Source organism: Periplaneta americana, chromosome 10, assembly GCF_040183065.1.
Source record: "Periplaneta americana isolate PAMFEO1 chromosome 10, P.americana_PAMFEO1_priV1, whole genome shotgun sequence".
Taxonomy (NCBI): Eukaryota; Metazoa; Arthropoda; class Insecta; order Blattodea; family Blattidae; genus Periplaneta; species Periplaneta americana.
In genome coordinates this window covers 122,825,570-122,845,423 of record NC_091126.1, presented here as the reverse complement: position 1 = coordinate 122,845,423, position 19,854 = coordinate 122,825,570, and the positions used below count along the sequence as shown (strand labels likewise).

General features: G+C 31.9%; 1 long non-coding RNA gene across 1 annotated transcript; it reads right to left on the bottom strand.

Moving 5' to 3' along the window:
- Window positions 1-12,906: 12,906 nt before the first annotated feature.
- Window positions 12,907-19,555, bottom strand: LOC138708005 (uncharacterized). Its single transcript, XR_011334522.1, has 6 exons — window positions 19,131-19,555; window positions 18,011-18,167; window positions 17,654-17,904; window positions 17,268-17,393; window positions 16,834-17,041; window positions 12,907-16,609 (listed from the first exon to the last, which is right to left on the bottom strand). It is a non-coding gene; the product is annotated as an uncharacterized lncRNA (long non-coding RNA).
- Between the last annotated feature and the right edge of the window lie 299 nt (window positions 19,556-19,854).

Here is a 19,854-nt window from a genome sequence, read left to right as displayed (position 1 = left end):
GCGAAGGGTCCCAGGATCGACCCGGTCCCGGAATAATTTTTCCTTGAAATTATTCAAACCTGTCTTCATTAAATTAATTTTGTGTAAATGCAGGTCATAGGGACTAGGTTAGTCCATCAATTTTTTCCATGCCTCCCATTCATAATATAATATAATTTAGTAAGTTATCCCATAATCCACTGCTGTGGGTAATGTCTGACTGTGAAATGGGTGGGCCCAAATCCTGGTTGGGGTTTTTCCAAGGTTTTCCCTCAACAAAATGAAGCAAAATTGCTGGGTAACTTTCGCAGTTGGACCTTGTATTCATTTTGGCATAATTAATTCATATGTCATCATCATCATCATCATCGTCATTACATGGGTTAAGTTCACGGTGCAGCATGCTGTATACCTACAAGAGCATGGCCATTCAGCAACGAAGTCATTTACAGAACAGGAGTGGTAAGCACAATAAGCCTCAGGATGCAATGTAAGCCTTCGAGCCTCTTCTCCACAGAAAAAAAAAGGTTCATCTCATATTTCATGTTCAGTGTCTATTAATTAATTGTATTGACCTCCAAGATTGCTGTTCTCTAAATTAAGTTTTTTTACTTGTATGACAATTACTTCAGTTTTTGTAAGGTGGGTGCATAATGATTAGAATACAATTCAAAGTATTTTTGGTAAAGTATGAGGTTGTTTTTGAAACAGAAGTTTGCAATGTGACATCTTATTTGAAACGAGGAGTATCATTCACCTCAGGACAGTGAGCAGGATTAGTTAAATTTAAATTCCAATTCAGTACGATAAACGCTCCAGGACTGGACATGAACTTGCGCTACCATTCTTGTAAATGAGAATGGATTTACCACATCTTAAATAGGGTGGAAAATGGCCCATTGAAGCATATAGGTAGCAATATAAGAGATGGTTTTGTAAGCAGTAACAATTTTGATACCCTTGCAAGCGTTAAATACTTCAATATCTTTCACTATTATATTCTCTAATTCAAAATTTTCATCTATAAATAGAAGAAGACATTATGTGCCGAACAATTTTTCTACGCTGAAAATAATAATAGAACTAAGCAAATTCTAAGTTAAATTTATTTTTCCTTCGCTCGGCAATTTTACTAGTTTTCTTGGGATTATTACATCTTTTGTAAGTTATTCCATCAGGATTATTTTTTTCTTTTTTGTCATTGTAATATTTAAGATAGCATCCTTTAAAAAGGTGCAACAACCATGTACAAACATAGGCCTATTATTATTAGGGAGGTCCAAAAGTGTTAGTAATTCAAACTTGTGTTCCCATACCTGAAGGTGAGAGTCTTCATACATGTCTGCTGATGGGCAAGTCTCTTGGACAGTACTAAACTGTGAGACAGAGTCTCCTTTTTGGTATGACTGAATAAATTTTCTCCATTCTTAATGTTAAGAGGTTTCGTACAGTAGTGGTTGCACTTTTTACAAAATATTAAATAACTTCACTACAACTTAATGTATTCTCTTCAAATTTTGCACACTTATTCTACATGATTTTAGCTTCAATTTCATATATAATGTATCGAAAAATGTAATTATCGGGACAATGGGTCTAAAATTGGGACATGCTTGTACTTACATCCTGCGCTAAAAGAACCTCCTGCATATGTTACACCCTCCTTGTCAACATGCTGAGTGTGTTCTTCCATTCTTAATCTTCTCCTAGTCCTTCAGGCCTCCAATGTCGATTCTCGTGCCCTTATGTCTGCTGATTTAAACCGTTAGGTATAGTGAGAACTTAATTTTTTTGTGAAATATTCTATTTTCACATCTAATTCATTGAGTATTGCAATCTTACTATTGTCTCCATCATCGAAGGTGAACACTGCTTCACACACAGCGATTTTGAATACTTTCATGCCACAGTAACTAATTTTTGGACATGGAGGTACTGTGAGGTTATACCATGCCCCTTTCTCTTGCCTTGTCAATGCATAACCACAGAAAAAAAATATATTGACGCTATTAATTGAAATTTATATCTGAAAATTTGGAAATACATACAGAAAAGTATACTCTATCGATTGAGACAATAAAAAAATTTTCAAATTTTTAACGATTCTTACTGTATAAGCTTCACTAGTGACGAAAATAAATGTTCTACATTCTTAATGTTGAAGCATTGTCTTAATAACAAGTTTTCAGTTGTGAAAACTTTCGTAAACTTTTATTCATATCCCCATTTCAGTTATTAAACTGCAACTTTACAGGTATTTGTTAGAAAAAAATTTTCTTCAGATAAACTGTACAGGTAGCTCTATCCAAGATCACTATTTTCTGTATTCTACTGTAGGTACATTTTGATTTAGAAAAAGGATTCGTTTATCTATCCTTTCTGTTGCATACTAATGACTGATTTTATAAATAAGTTATATATATATATATTAATATACTGGTATCACTACTCTAGTTTAATTATTCAATTTCTTTATACAAGTTTATTTGTTTCATTTTGTAGCAGTGTGAATATTGATCAGGAAGTGCATTAAACATTTTGTTACAGCTAGTGTTAGAATGTTATATTGCACATTAATCTTATACATATTTATTTATTTTATTTCTTCCTGTAACCACTACAGGTTGCCATTGATAAAGAGTACCATGATACAATAAATAGAGTAAATGCCTTGAGGCTTAGTGATACATTGTTGTTAGAGTGAAAAATTAACTAAAAGATTGAATATATTGTAGTATATAGTATTACAATAAAAATGATTATGTACAGAAGTTAAGAACAACAGGAGAGAAATGTGAGCAATATTAATGAATTGAGATATTAAGTTGTAGAAATTCAAGAGTCTGCTATGGTACTCATACGTACAAATCAATAATAATAGTAGCAGTATCAGAATTTATAAGCACTGTAAGAGTTACTATTATCTTCCTACTTGTTCATAGCCTAAATATAACTGTCTTTGCATAGTAAGAAAAGTGATCATACAAACTAACAAGGAGGCATAGCAAATTACAAATCATTTGGAAACTCAATTTTGTATTCCAAATACTTCTTTAAAATCTCATTTCTTTCGCTAAGCAACTCGTTTTTATATTGTCTTGCTTTAGCCTTCTCCTTTTCAACTTCCAACATTTTCTGAATTTTATTTTGTCTTGTTTTAGCCTTCTCCTTTTCAAATTCCAACCTTTCCCTTTCTATTTTTAAGAATTCAGTGTAATAGTCCTTCCTCATAAGCTCCAGCGTAGAATCTGTTTGAGTCTTTCTTCTTTTAGGCCTACTTTGTGTTACATTTGCTTCAGAATTATTATCAATAGGCCTATCATTACTGGTAGAAGGAATGGAAGTTGTTCCTGAGCAATGTCCAACTGCTCAGAAATTTCAAATGAAATTGGCATTTCCTGTACAGTATCTGTTGCTAATAGCAATTCAGGATGAATATTCCTCTTATTGACATAAATCTCATCAAACTGTTCTTGGTACTCAAAATTTTTTCTTCCCCTTCCAGTCTTTTTGTTGTTGTCCAAAACTTTTTTGTAATTCCTTTCCAATACCCTCCATCTATTTTCGCAGTGCCCTGCAGTAAAATTTGTTCCATGAATTTCGTTTATTTTCACAGCTAATATTTCCCACATCCTTTTCATGTTCCTTACTTCTAATGATCCAACTATCTTCCTGTACATTTTGTAACAATCTATTAATGATTTTGTAGCATTATCTGACCAGTATATATGCTGAACTGTTGGTTGTTGCATAACCAAAAATTCTTGCAACTCTGTACATAAAGAAATAGATTAAAGCATGTTATCACATATGAATTATTTTATTTTTGAAAATATGGTAAATTTCCAATCAGGGAATTGTGAAGGACGTGTAAGTCGCGATTTTGAGAGAGAAGAAATTACCAAAAAGTGCTGTTTTTTTCATGAATAGACATTTGAAGAACAAAGATTGTAAAAAATAAAAATATAAACGATAAACTTATCCGAAAATGTTGAAATAGTGCATGAAACCTGGTGATGCAGATAGCATAAAAACCCGGGAAACAGGTGACGAATGAGTTGGAGGTTTGAATGTTTGTTTAGAGGAATTAACGTAACATAAATCGGTGAAAAATGTAGCAAAATATTGATTAGTAACAATGACAAAGAAAGGCGAGCAAAACAGTAGGTATTTGGGTGAAAAGTCCTTCACAATAGTCCTCCAATTGTTTTTTGCTCACTAAAATCACGTGTTTAGCACTAAACAAATCACAAAAGTCAGTGAAAAGAAATTAAAACAGTGCCTCTTTCAGTGTAGTTCTTCCGGAGAATTAACAAATATATTTTTAGAACACTATCATTAATATATCTTTCTTACCTTCCATTTTTATGGCGTATTGAGAAATTTGAAGTTACTAAACAAATTTTAACCTTTACTGCTTTGAAATGGGCGCGATCTTCCCTCCACTTCAACATCACCTATACAGTAAGTCAACTACTTACGTGATGTCATCAAAAGTAGACTATCGTATTTTTTGTCTGGCGAAATTGTAGAAAATCGTTCGAATGCAAACAATATTGAACATGTAACATTTTAAAATGTAGAAAATCACGAGCAACGATAAAAAGTAGGCCTAATAATTTCTGGTTCATAATTTAAATTGCACCTACAAATATTCTGTTGACAGCTGCTTCAATTAGTTGCATAGGAATATTTATGAGGAAAAATGGAAATTGAATAAACTACTTCACGTAATTTTATATAATATATATTATTATGCACTGTATTATAATTAGTTGAACCATTTTGAGACAAAAATATTTACATAAACTGACATAATGAATATCATACACTGTATGTTTACAAAGTGGACAATACAAGAAAAGCTAAAAAACAATGTACCGTATTGCTTTTACCCAATTCCATTGTAATGAACAATTTACTGCTAACATTTTCAATAAATAAATTCAGTAACTGAAGTTAGAAGTCAATAATTTACAAATTACAAGACCTAGCGGTATATTATTATTATTATTATTATCATTATTATTATTATCAAACTTACATACTATTTCAAATAGTCCTGTTTCTTTGAAACTCGAGCATAGTTCTGGCATTTTTTAAATCATTTCCTTTCTTTGTGTAATTATTCATTAGTATAGGCCATTACCTGTTGCTCCAAAGATTCCTGCTGTGAGGTTATGTATACTAGTGAGATGTACAACTATCTCTCATGAATACCTATATCACTTGGCACAATCCTCTTACACAAAGAAATGAAAACAAGACACACGTACCATATCCAAAACTGTAATTTCCTTGTTGGCAATATTTCCAAGTTTTGAATTAGAGATAAAAATTATTTTCTGAACACTATTATTTCACTGACTTTCACAGGGAGAGCAATCTTGTCTAGTAAACGTACTCCCTATAAATACAAGTTATATCTGGACGTAACAATTCACTTCAAGAAAAGGCTCTTCATTAAACAAAACGGCACAGACGTGGTTACAGTCACTTAACAAGCAAATATTAGGCCTACTATTAATTTGCCTTTCATTTCCTGAGAACTTTAAAAACACTTAATTTTATTACATGAATTAAGCATCTTCAGGTTTTCTTCTAATGACATATTGCTTTATTCTCCAATTGAAGCTGTCGATCCTCGGGAGGCTCACGAGCAACTGCTTGAGTCCTGGACATATATTTTGGGCACCCCGGCATTTGAGATGGTACAGCATCTTAAAATAAAAGAATAATAATTGTATAAAACTGCCATAAAGAATAACAGAGTATAAGTTTAATTAGAGACATGTCCAATTAATGTTCATGTTACATTTATATAACATACTCACTTTTCTGAAGTTTTGGACATGATAATGGTACTCTTTTAAACGTCTTTCTGTCTTTGGCCGTACATTGATACAGTTTTTTCAGTATTTTGGGAGTCTCGTATCTTTTGCTAGGAAGTGGAGTTCACACACCTATAAATTAGATAAGTAAATCTGGTTTGTGTAAGCTGCCGAAATCAAATATTTTCGCGAGTGAGGTTAGAATCATTCAGAATACACTTGAAATAAGATAAAGAAAAATAAAATTTAAAAAAGTTAAATATTACACACAGTCAACACAAAGCCTTACTAGTGAATATTTAGTAAGGGTGAAATGTTCCGTTTATACCTCAAACACTTCATTTTCAAATATTCGTCTTTCGGAAATGGAAATACATGGAGTTTGTAGTTACTATCAGTACACAATAATTAAACAGTATATTGGCTTCGTAATTCAGAATAACTGACAATGTCTTTACGGAGCATAAAAACTCTATGTCATAAAATATACTCGGCACAACATATAGTGACGTACTAAGAAATCCAAGATGGCCGTACTTCAGTCTTACCAACTTTGAACGTAAAGCACTAATATTAATTCTTTTCAATAAATTGAACAAATTGTCTGTGGAGAGCATTTAAAAATTGTGGATCAGAATAATACAAACTCTGAAATAAAAAAAAGTAAAACAATTTATGCCACGAAAGATGGTATTATGTGCCGTAAATAAAATTTGAAGAACAATTTAAATGGTCATGTCTTAAAAAAAAAATTATTCTTAAAAACTACATTACATTCATCACTATAATTTTCCATTTCTTTTGCTGCACATATTCCTCTTTAATATATATAGATAGCAATGTATAAATATAATTAAAAAGTACAATGAGAAAAGTGAAATTTTATTTTTAACTAACCAAGTAGGCCTAATGAAAATTTAAAAATCATACTTACTTTTCACGACCAATCTCTATACAAAAAAAAATAAATAAACTTTAATTTTGTATTCTGTGCTCGTTGGTAGGGAGCAGGAAACTTCATGGAATCCCAAGCATCCTACTAACCATAATAAAGTAAGAAAACATGATGTTTGGGAACCTATTGGAAAGATGTTCAGCTGCAAGATAGGCGAGTCAAACACGTGCAAAATTTGAAAATCATTTTTATTTATTTTCAGTAGATATATGTTTTTTTTATTGTAGGGAGCAGAAGTCAAAAAGAAAATTGAATCCCTACTGACATCATTCCGGAGGGAAAGACAGAAGTCCACAAAAAGATATGAAATGGGGAGTGATGAAGTGTACGAGTCAACTTGGTTCGCGTATAAACATATGTCGTTCCTTTTGGACAAATTCACGCCCAGAAATAACAAAGTTCCAACATTGTGCACACAAAATAAATTATTGGCACTGAAAAGTGTCTTTTCGTAAGCATGATGCGCATACGACAAACACAGACAAATCTCTCTTGTTTAGTATTTTAAGATAATTATTGTCAGTGAGGTATCCGTGTACTGAAACTTTCCCCTGGGGCCTATTTCATAAAAGAAATAATTTAATACCATTACTGAAAAAGTAATAACTTACTTACTTACTTACAAATGGCTTTTAAGGAACCCGAAGGTTCATTGCCGCCCTCACATAAGCCCGCCAGCGGTCCCTATCCTGTGCAAGATTAATCCAGTCTCTATCATCACACCCCACCTCCCTCAAATCCATTTTAATATTATCCTCCCATCTACGTCTCGGCCTCCCTAAAGGTCTTTTTCCCTCCGGTCTCCCAACTAACACTCTATATGCATTTCTGGATTCGCCCATACGTGCTACATGCCCTGCCCATCTCAAACGTATGGATTTAATGTTCCTAATTATGTCAGGTGAAGAATACAATGCGTGCAGTTCTGTGTTGTGTAAATTTCTCCATTCTCCTGTAACTTCATCCCGCTTAGCCCCAAATATTTTCCTTAGCACCTTATTCTCAAACACCCTGAACCTATGTTCCTCTCTCAGAGTGAGAGTCCAAGTTTCACAACCGGTAATATAACTGTTTTATAAATTCTAACTTTCAGGTTTTTCGACAGCAGACTGGATGATAAGAGCTTCTCAACCGAATAATAACACGCATTTCCCATATTTATTCTGCGTTTAATTTCCTCCCGAATGTCATTTATATTTGTTACTGTTGCTCCAAGATATTTGAATTTTTCCACCTCTTCGAAGGATAAATCTCCAATTTTTATAATAACATTAAGTAATATTATTACTGTTCTGTTTCATAGAAGTAATAGTTAATAATATTATTTATTACTATAAAACCCTCGTATTATTACTAAAATAAATAACAATATTACTAAACTGTTTCATAAAGAAGCAAAGGTAATTAAATTTATTAATAATATTAATGTTAGTTCCATGACTGGGCCCTATTTCATAAAGGTAATAATTTAATACCATTACTAAAATGGTAATAGCATTAAGTAATATTATTACTGTTCTGTTTCATAAAAGTAATAGTTAATAATATTATTTATTACTGTAAACGCTCATAATATTACTAAAATTACTAAAATAAATAATAAAATTACTAAAGTGTTTCATAAAGCAGCAAAGATAATTAAATTTATTAATAATATGAACGTTAGTTCCATGACTGTATTTTAAGTAATAGTTTAATAATTTGTAAAAAGTAAATGCCAATGTAGGGTTAGATTTTGAAGATAAAACCGTGAAAACATTTGAAATGGATAATTCTGACTCGAATAGTGATGAAGAGGGAGTGTTTGTCAGACGTCCAAGAAATTTTAGACAACGAATATCCTACAACCATGCAAGAAAGTTACGAATATAATGAAAGGTTTCGCTTAAATTTTGAAACATTTGAATATGTCCTTCAAAGAATTGATAACTTGTTACAACATCCCACAGAAAGGAATAAATCGTTAACTTTTCAGCAACAGCTACAAATTGCTCTGCATTGGTTGGGTAGTGGTGGACAATATCATTGTGTATCAGACATGCATGGAATTAAATTAAAACAGACTAAAATACAATTGTAGACAAAGAAAAATATTACGTACTTAACACAGTTCTGGTTCTCATGTTTGGCCATGTTGCGTTACGTACATAAATATAATCTTTATCACTCGTTACCAAGCCAATTGATACAGAAAAATCCCGCAATTCCATCCAAGCTTCTTTCTTAGAGTTTTTTTGTTACTGTTGGTGAAAACCCTCAAATAGTTGACCTTTCAATTCGTGAACTTTTCGCAAAAAAAAAAAAAAAAAAAAAAACTCTGTTTCTTCAAGTTATTTTCACGTCTTTTCCCCATTTTAAAAAGCATCAGAGACAAAATGAATGACTAACCAAGTCCCTCTCCATACTTACAAATTGTCATAGACGCCAATGTAGATGGACCATGCTGAAATTGAAAGCTATCTTATCTAATTGAAAAAGGGGAACAATTGGAAAGGGTTAAACCTAAATTAAATTAAATTACAGTATAGAACTGTTAGAAAGTAATTACTGTATATTTTTCATTTTTTTTTATGTTATTTGAATGTTTGAACTTAACGTTTTTTCCCCTCTTTTCTTGTCATTTTTTAAATTATAATAATTGTTCAGAAATATATGCCTATGGGACATTTATATCACAAAATACAGTAATATTAACTTTTGCTGTACCTATTGAAATGTTTTTTCAATGTATACTTGTGACAACCTGAATCTATATAGGTACTCTTGACGAATTAACATTGTGAAGATCTTGGTGAGCCAAGATCTTGTGCAGACATATTATATCAACAAGTGGGTGTATTACAAAACATATGGACTACTTTAACCACCCCTATTGATAAACTAAAATTAACTTACGAGATTTATAGGTACCGTATCTACAATTCCACATCACAGGTAGTCAGGTAACTTCTTGAAGATACTACTTACAACATAATCAGCAATAAAAACCCATTAAGACAATTTCAATATTTTTATTAATTTCGTCATAACATTAATCTTCTACAACATCCACACATTCAAACTCAAATACGATATTTTCTAGGAACGACTTCACCGCGTAAGTACTTATGTCGTTATTGCATTTATATTTATTTACTCTTGCACCAATAATTTTTTAAGCTTTTTTTATGTAAGTAGGCCTACTTGCGCAGTATTCCGAAGTATAACGGAACTTGAAATATCTTGCATAAGACGCTTTATAGGGTCCATTAACCCTGTCGTTAACACTGTCCGTAAGGCTGCTACAATATTATCATCAAAAGTTTTCACTGCTTAACATTTTCATATGGTACTTCTTTAGATAACGAGGTGCAAGTTTTACACACACACACACACACACACAGTTCTGTCACTGATACACTGTTTTTGGAGTTGCAAACTTTACAACAGCAGAGACGTGAACAATTAGCAATGATAAATATCTGTTCACAATATTTTAGATTTATCAAATTGTTTCTTTTACTCGTAAATCAACTGAATCAAATAACAAACAATAACTTCGAGTTGCAATGATTTACAATCTTATCTGAAATAAATGTCTCCCAAACCTTTACACATACTACGATTTACTCTATTGTTGCTATTAAACATAGTACTTCTAAACTTATTTCATTCAACAACTGTTAACAGAGAGGATAATATAAATAGCTGTAGAGTGCAGATCAACTATATAGGTTATGTTTGTCAGCCTTAACCTCAAATAATCTGCTGCAAACGATACAAACACACTATAACCACTGTTTACCATGCATGACCATTCGCAACCGAAGTCTGATAGAATGCGCTCATTAAGAAATTAATAATATTACTGTACGTATTTTATGACTCGTGCAAAACGTTTATGAAACAGAATTTAGTCGGTTAATAAAATTATTTTCATGATTGTAATGCTATTACTTAATATTATTACTGTGTTTATGAAACAGGCCCCTGTATTTTAAGTAATAGTTTAATAATTTGTAAAAAGTAAATGCCAATGTAGGGTTAGATTTTGAAGATAAAACCGTGAAAACATTTGAAATGGACAATTCTGACTCAAATAGTGATTAAGAGGGAGTGTTTGTCCGACGTCCAAGAAATTTTAGACAACGAATATCCTACAACCTTATGCAAGAAAGTTACGAATATAATGACATAGTTGACCTTTCAATTCGAGAACCTCTCGCAAAAAAACTCTGTTTCTTCAAGTTATTTTTCACGTCTTTCCCCCATTTTAAAAAGCATCAGAGACAAAATTAATTATTAACAAAGTCCCTCTCCATACTTACAAATACTTACAAACTGTCATAGGCGCCAATGTAGATGGACCAGGCTGAAATTGAAAACTATCTGATCTAATTGTAAAAGAGGAGCAATTGGAAAGGGTGAAACCTAAATTAAATTCAATTACAGTATAGAACTGTTAGAAAGTAATTACTGCATATGTTACATTATTTTATGTTATTTGAATTATTGAACTTAACGTTTTTTCCCTCCTTTCTCGTCATTTTTTAAATTATAATAATTATTCAGAAATATATGCCTATGGGACATTTACATCACAAAATACAGTAATATTAATATTTTCTGTACCTATTGAAATGTTTTTTCAATGTACACTTGTGACAACCTGAATCTATATACTCTTCACTAATTAACATTGTGAAGGTCTTGGTAAGCCAAAATCTTTTGCAGACATATATCAACAAGTAGATCTATTACAAAATATTTGGATTACTTTAAACCACCCCTATTGAGGGCATAAACTAAAATTAACTTACGAGATTTATAGGTACCGCATCTACAATTCCACATCACAATCTCTAATTAGAACTATTTGCATTTTGTATAGTCAGGTAACTTCTTGAACATACTACTTACAACATAATCAGCAATAAAAACCCATTAAGACAATTTCAGTATTTTTATTAATTTCGTCATAACATTAATCTTCTACAACATCCACACCTTCAAACTCAAACACGATATTTTCTAAGAACAACTTCACCGCGTAAGTACTTATGTCGTTATTGCATTCCTTATTATTATTTTTTTTTTTTGGTAAAAGAGTATTTTTATGTGTATTTATTTACGCTTGCACCAATAAGTATTTGCGCGCAGTATTCCGAATTATAACGGAACTTGAAAATATCTTACATAAGACGCTTTGCAGGGTCCACCAACCCTGTCGTTAACATTGTTCTTAAGGCTGGCACAATATTGTCATCAGAAGTTTTCACTGCTTAACATTTTCATATGGTACTTCTTTAGATAACGAGGTGCAAGTTTTACACACGCGCGCGCACACACATGCTTCTGTTACTGATACACTGTTTTTGTAATTGCAAACGTTACAACAGCAGACACGAACAATTAGGAATGATAAATATCTGTTCACAATATTTTAGATTTATCATATTGTTTCTTTTACTCGTAAATCAACTGACTCAAATAACAGAAACAATAACTAAGAGTTGCAGTGATTTACAATCTTATCTGAAATAAATTGTCTCCCAAACCTTCACATATATTACCACTTACTCTGTTGTTATTAAAGTCAGTACTTCAAAACTTATTTCATTCAACAACTGTTAACAGAGAGAATAATATAAATAGCTCTAGAGTGCAGACCAACTTGGTTATGTTTGTCAGCCTTAACCTCAAATCATCTGGTTACTGTACGTATTTTATGACTAGTGCAAAACGTTTATGAAACAGAATTTAGTCGGTTAATAAAATTGTTTTCATGACTGTAATACTATTACTTAATATTATTACTGTGTTTATGAAACAGGCCTGCACTTGCTATAATTATATTTTCGTCTGCCTTTATAGCGGACAATCAGCGAATGTGAATGTTTTCTGACAACTTGTACGTCGCTTCAAACAGCGAACGAACAACGAAGTTTTGCTTCACCATTCGTTCGTTGTACGTTCGCTAAGTGTGTACGCACCTTTAGGTGAAGATGGGACAGTTTGAAAACAGTTCTCAAACCATCACAAACTTGCTGTGCGAACAAACCTTATACTCAACGTGTCATCGCTGCACAGGTTACCCCTCTAACCCGCACTTTCCTCTCGCCCAGGCAACTACTTCCTGTTTAGTCGGTTCATATAGTGAGGATCACGTAAGTTCAGTTCCCAAACAGCAAATATTTCCGCCTTGTCAGTGTTGCCAACTGTTACCAGATATCACCACATGTAGTAAAATCACGATCCTATGTACTGAATGACTTCTTTACTCACCGTACTTTACCTTAATGTTGGAAGGTTATTCTAAATAGTTTCAATAATAATGAGAAATGTATTGCTATGTTCTATTCTTTTATTCCTTTACATTATTATTAGTATTAGCATTAATAGGTTACTAGACGTAAATATACAACAAAGTATAGTATATAATATTCAAGAATCAAATCTGTTCCAAGACCAATTAAATTATTGTCACTTCACTTCATAGATTCCAGCGTACATATACTGTACTTCCTAAAGGTAGATAAATTAATAACCAATTGACTTTTGGTTGGAATTCGAATGAACTTCTGATTATCTTTTGAAATTAGTAAGGAATTGGATAATACAACTATGCTAAAACTGAAATAATAATAAATCAACTTACAAAAATAATTTTGGTCCTTAAAAGCCATAAGTAATTTCACTTCTAGATACCTTTTTAAAGATTTCATTTGTTTGTAAATTGCTTAATAATGCTACACTTACACTTATTATTTCTGCAACTCCACGTCTGTCATTGAAAAAATGTATGATACATAACTGTGAAGTCTCTTTTTGGCTCTTGTGTCCTAAATTTAAATAAGAAAAAGCAAATGATTCAAGAAATGTGAGCTGGTGAAAATTAAATACTCAATTAATAAAATAATTACTACCAAAAGAATATTTTATTAATTCTATACAAAAGATGGATTACACAGAACAGATGGCCAGAAATCATAGATTTATACACAACATACAGCATGAAACGATCATCAAAAAATGCTTTTTGTACACAATAACATCTTTCAAACGAAGTGAAATAGCCAATAAGTTCAATAAATATTATGCTAATAAGTAATAACTATAATTAATAATTATCTACAAGCTGTAAAAGGGAATAAAATAGTATATTGTTGAAATTAGGGGGTTATGGTTTATTACGTGTATTTATAATTTTAATTACTTTTACTACATTTAATTATATTTTAATTTCTATTAGATTAGTTGGTGGTGTGGTTGTTAGTTTTATCTGTGTACGTCAGACTATTAAGGAAAAACTGAAAGAAATATTAAATCTACTATCTACTTTATATAACAATATTTAATCAAGAACTGAATATTACTATTAATTTAATAACATAAGACCCAAAACATCTCCAAGTCCAGACAATACACATGCTGATTTTCTTAAACATGTTGGCAAACAAGCAAACTCACTACTTTTATCTTGCAATCTCATTTAAAATACAATATCTGTCTGGAGAAAATCTATCATAACATCAATTTTGAAAAGCAATTATTCAACTAATATCTTTTCGAGTTATCGACAGATACCACTTACTAGTATGATAGCCAAAATTATGGAAGAGATGATTTCATAGATTGAATTGGTTCCTGGAATCTAGTAACTAACTTTCATTTTATTGGGTTGACTTTAGAGAATTGCATTCAACAAATGGACAGAATTTAAATTTTAGTCAAGATATTAAAGATATTTTAAACAGAAAACAAAACAACTTAACAATTTTAATTTATTTTCAAGGATCATATGGCTCTGTAGATATAAATCACTTAAGAAATTGCAAACTTAGGGTGTCCATGATAAAGTGTTACACTGGGTCAGTGACTTGATTATTTGATTCATTGTCACAAATATGTAAATAGAGACAGATTCATCTGGGCTTCCCACATTGTTGTTCTCAGGAATACATTTTCCAATATTAATGTCGATGGTCTAACTAAAGAAATAGATCTTATGATAATCTCATCATTTGCAGATAATATGGTTGTCTAGAACAAAAAATCACAGTCCACAAATATTAATAAACTGAGCCATAATCCCAACAGACTTTTTGACTCTACTTGGAGAACTCAAACTTGCTCAATTAAGGGAAACTTTACTAATAAAACACAATCCCAAGTTATTTCAAAATGAATAGTATATAAGTTAACTTTAACAGATGATGTTAAGAAATGTGATACTTCTCCAGACATTTTAAAAATCATTAGAAACGATAAATGATCTGGTCAGTGAGTGACTACATACAGTATTTTTTATAGATGGATCCTGTTTACCAAGCCATAGATGTAGTGGTGTTGTAGTACAATACCAGTATATTCCCTTTTACAGGGAATTATATTCAAATACTTGTTTGCCACATTTTAACCGTGACAACGCTTTTTAGCTTTTTAAACATTCTGGTTATTGTATTGTGTTTGTGTTTAGTGAAAGATTTTAGATAAGGGCGCAAATAGCCATAGTAGCTGACGCGCCCTTTTTAAACGCCACTAACTAACTAACTAACTAACTAACTAACTTCAAACACTGACTAATTTTGATAGTGAAAATTTAGATACACTTTTAAGCTTACAAAATCTCCAGTATCGACTTCATAAATCTGAGAAGGCTGTCATACTATCAGATTCAAAATCAGATGTTCTTGCTGCAGTAATGGACGTAACAGCATGAAATCTCAATATTTTACAGTGTTTTAATATTTTAAGCAAAATGGTCGAATTACATCGATGACTGGTACTTCCGTGGATCCATGAACTTTATGGAGTGGGAGGTAATGAGGTAGCTGAAAGGTAGCAAAATTACTGTAAGGTTATCTATACCTGCATCTTACCACACTGTTAAAAGAATAACAAGATCAGAACATGACAATGTGGTAACAAAAATCGGAATGATTCTAAAGCAAATGAAAAAATTGCAATAGGCCATCCGGCGTCTGCTCCACGATGGAGGAAAATCCTCAGAAGAAACCAACTAATCACACCAAATGGGGGATCCAAACTACCCTCGAGTGCAGCTCTGAATTTGCAGGCCAACGAGTCTACCGACTAAGCTACATTGGTGGCTCCACTAAAAATATGAAGTACATGGCACTCAGATTATTAAATTGACAAACCTAAACAATTATTCATCAGTTAAGCTATAAAATATAATACATAGCAAGCAAGTTAATTCAATTTAAAAGTATAAACAATTCAATCAGTTGAAATATACAGAAACTGATAATAAATATCATGCAAATTACTTCACATTACAAGCATAAACAATTCATCACTTGTGGTATACAGCCTACTATTTAATTTACAGCACATACAATTCATCAGTTAAGCTATAGACCTACAGTCTACTATTCAATTTACAGCATATATAATTCATCAATTAAGCGAAACAAAAATATAGTACAATACATAGTAAAAATAATACACCTAATTTAATAACTGAACTTCTATGAAAATGTACAGTGGCAGTACTCATATTATCACAGGCCATGATTGTCTCAAATATTTACAAAGAACTGATATTTCAGAATCTCCCCATGCCATTTCTGAAATCTCAATGAAGATATGGATCATTGTCTTGACTGTTTAACTTTACACAGCTTTCAATCATCTGGTTAAATATTGGAGTGCAAGATAACAAATGACATCAACTGCTGAACACTTGGTATCAATCAACCAACAACTTCATTACATTAAAGGGGAAAAAAAACTGAAAGAATTAATTGTATATAGACACAACACATAAGACAAGGCAGCTTCAGAACAGTAATTGGCAAGGCTCTGTTGTTTTAGGATTCTTATGTAGATTCAATTTCACCTGAAAGAAAAAAGTAGCATCTATAAGTAGTAGTAGTAGTAGTAGTAGTAGTAGTAGTAGTAGTAAAGATAATAATAATAATATAATAATAATAATGACTGTAAAGTATGGAAATTAATATTGCAATGTAATATCAAAAGGTGATTTCACACCATCAACTCTTATCATTTAGTACAACTCTTATCATTTAGTACAACAAATCTATTATATTCAGTTGCAATCACCAGTAGCTGTTCTTTCCTCCATTTTGTTGTTGGCTGATTTTTCACAAGTCTGCTATGATATGCAGCACTATCCATGACAATAACGCATTGCCCTAATGTTCTCAGGTCAACAACTGTGTTTGCACCCACTTCTCAACTACAGGGCTATTCATAGCACTATGGTAGTCCTGACTTTTCTTTCAATTGCATGAAAAAATTAAATCAGCACCTGCAATAAAAATTATACCTGGGCATATAATTACGTCACATGAATTCACAGCATTTAAATAAAGAAAATAAAACATAACATAACATAACATGACATGACATGAGATCCTCTTTGGTGAAAGGCTTTCCCACGTTTTTATTTAGTCACCAATTTTTATATTTTTGTACCCTGATTTAAAAAATTACTCTTGCCAAATTTATGTAAAATATAAATCAATATAACTTACCGAGTATAAATCCACCTTTCGTTCCGGCATCTAATCTTCCACCCTCATTTGTTGGTCTATGAATAACACCATTCATGTCACTGGAAACTTCACCTGGTTTATTTCATGAATAAGTGGGTGATCATACTTAAAAAAACAGAGAGAGAAAAGCAATTCACATTGACACTCTAAGAGACACAAAAATTTTAAAGACAGGAAAACTGTTCAAGAATTTTATAACTAACCTCTAGTTATAATATGAAACTATTAATTGCAAAACATGTTGTTCCCACCTGAATTCATTACTAGTAGCCTATATTAATTGCAATTTCATATTCCACATGTGTTAATCTATTTGTTAGTAAAAAATTCAATCACTCAATGTCTCACAATACATTGAAATTTACCATTCATAAAAATCCAAGTCTCATCCAAGAATACTACGGGTTTAGGGTTCTCACGCTCCACATTTCTTATATATTCTCTTAAAAACGAATAACATCACTTTCTCATACATGTGTATAAGGATCCCCTTTGCTCCATAGAAATTTCATCTCTTTCAAAATTTTTTTCACCGATGATAAGGATACTCTAAATAAATATGTTTCATAATCATCATTCATATGTTCCAGAACTTTTGCTGCTGTTAGTACTTCCCCTGTAACAGTAAATGAAAATTATGCCATATTTTTATACATAGGCCTATGACTAATATCAGAATTACATTGCATAAATCAACACAATAATTCCTGTAACTTCCCTACCTTTATGTAACTTGTCATAAATAAATCTCGCAATTGCATCTTTCGTAAAATCATCAGCATCAGTCACTGGATGTTTACGTAGTCTATGTTTTCCTGGTGTCACGAGTGGGGTCCCCTTGTGTGAATTGATCACTTTCGTGGCTGTAGTTAAGCCAAGCTGTAATAACAAACAATAACATAATACTTCTAAAAATTGTTATATCATAAAATTCATGCATAATACCAACATTTACAGCTATATGAATAGAAAATGATCAACATGTTAGGTTGGGTCTACGATAGGTTTAAGTAGGCTAATATTTAGGTAATTCTCCAGAAAAGCTACACCAAAGAAGGCATAATTTTATTTTGTTTAATTGATTTCTGTGATATTTACATAGTGATGAACACGTGGTTTTAGTGCACAGCCACAAATACTTTCAGCACAAAAATCCTTTGACACTTACCTGTATATTCTAATGCATTGTTGTAGTCCCTCCCTCAAACTTGTTACTAATTACCAATATAACATGCGAGAGGTCCAGGACGAAGAGAAATGGTTAGTTTCCCAGTAGTGCGTCCTCGTCCTCTCGAGTGTTATATCTTAACAAGTACTTTGGGTGGGGTAGCTTTTCTGAAGAAACACCATATTTAATATTACTTAGACCAGTCATGAATAAATTATTCAGCCAGAGTCAACGTTCCTATGCTTTATAGAGTATGTTATATAGTTATTATATAAAACTGAATTATTTTTAAGCACCATAACAGGCCAACATTCATGTAATATTTGCTGCAATATCAAGTTAATAATTACAATATGACTTGTATTTTCTTCGGCCGATGTGGCATGTAAATTGTGATCTGAACGGTTAATTTAATACCAAAAGAGAAAACTGGAAATTTACTTTCGTGCTGTTTGATTACTTGTTCGTCTAATTTGTAAATGTATTTAAGCTATCACCTACTGCAGTATTACAGTATCTTAAATGTATTTAGTTTGGCAATATGAAAATCACTGACTTGATTAAACATTAGGCCTAACCTAAAAATTTGTTTTGTTTGACCACAATCATGAAATTATTAGTGCAAACTCCTAAAACTGAATACCACTTTGAAATGTATGCTTAAGAATACTTACTCCTAATAATTGTCCTATTCTGGTTGTAATTGCTGTCTCCGTTAGCATAATTCCTTCTTCATTATCTTCTTTCTTCAACTCATTATACACGTGAACTACAGATTTCTGAAGCGTACTCTGAATGCCACACATTTTCTTCCTTGGAGGAGTCACTGCAACACTATTTCATTTTTTTGACATAGTAATAAAAATCTAAACACGAAAGAAATTCATTAAAATTTGAAATAATTTTTCTATCCATTACCCACGTGCATTATCACGCCCAAGTATATTATATTCATTCGTACTTATCTGACTATTCTTGAATTATAACCACAACGCAACACATAACATAACTATTATGTATTAATATTATTACTAATATTAATTAATTATTAATAAGTTCGAATTTCACTATCTTCCAGTAACCGGTTGAGAAATCTAGTACAATTTTAATTTCATGGAACTCCAGTACCGGCAAATATTGTCGATATTTGCCTCAGCTGCCAACATACCGGTTACAAAATCACTACCATTTATTGTATTTGTCAGTATCGAAATTCGAAACGAAGTTGGCAAAAGAAAATTCAACCTTCAAACTAGAAAATCACCATAATCCACTAGCATTTGTAGTAATGGGGGAAAAATGGTTAGGTTTCACCCTTAGGGTATCAAGTTACCTGGTCTTCCCTATAAAAACGAGTTAGAAAGAGAAAGATATAGAGTGGTCATTGCGCCGCCATGT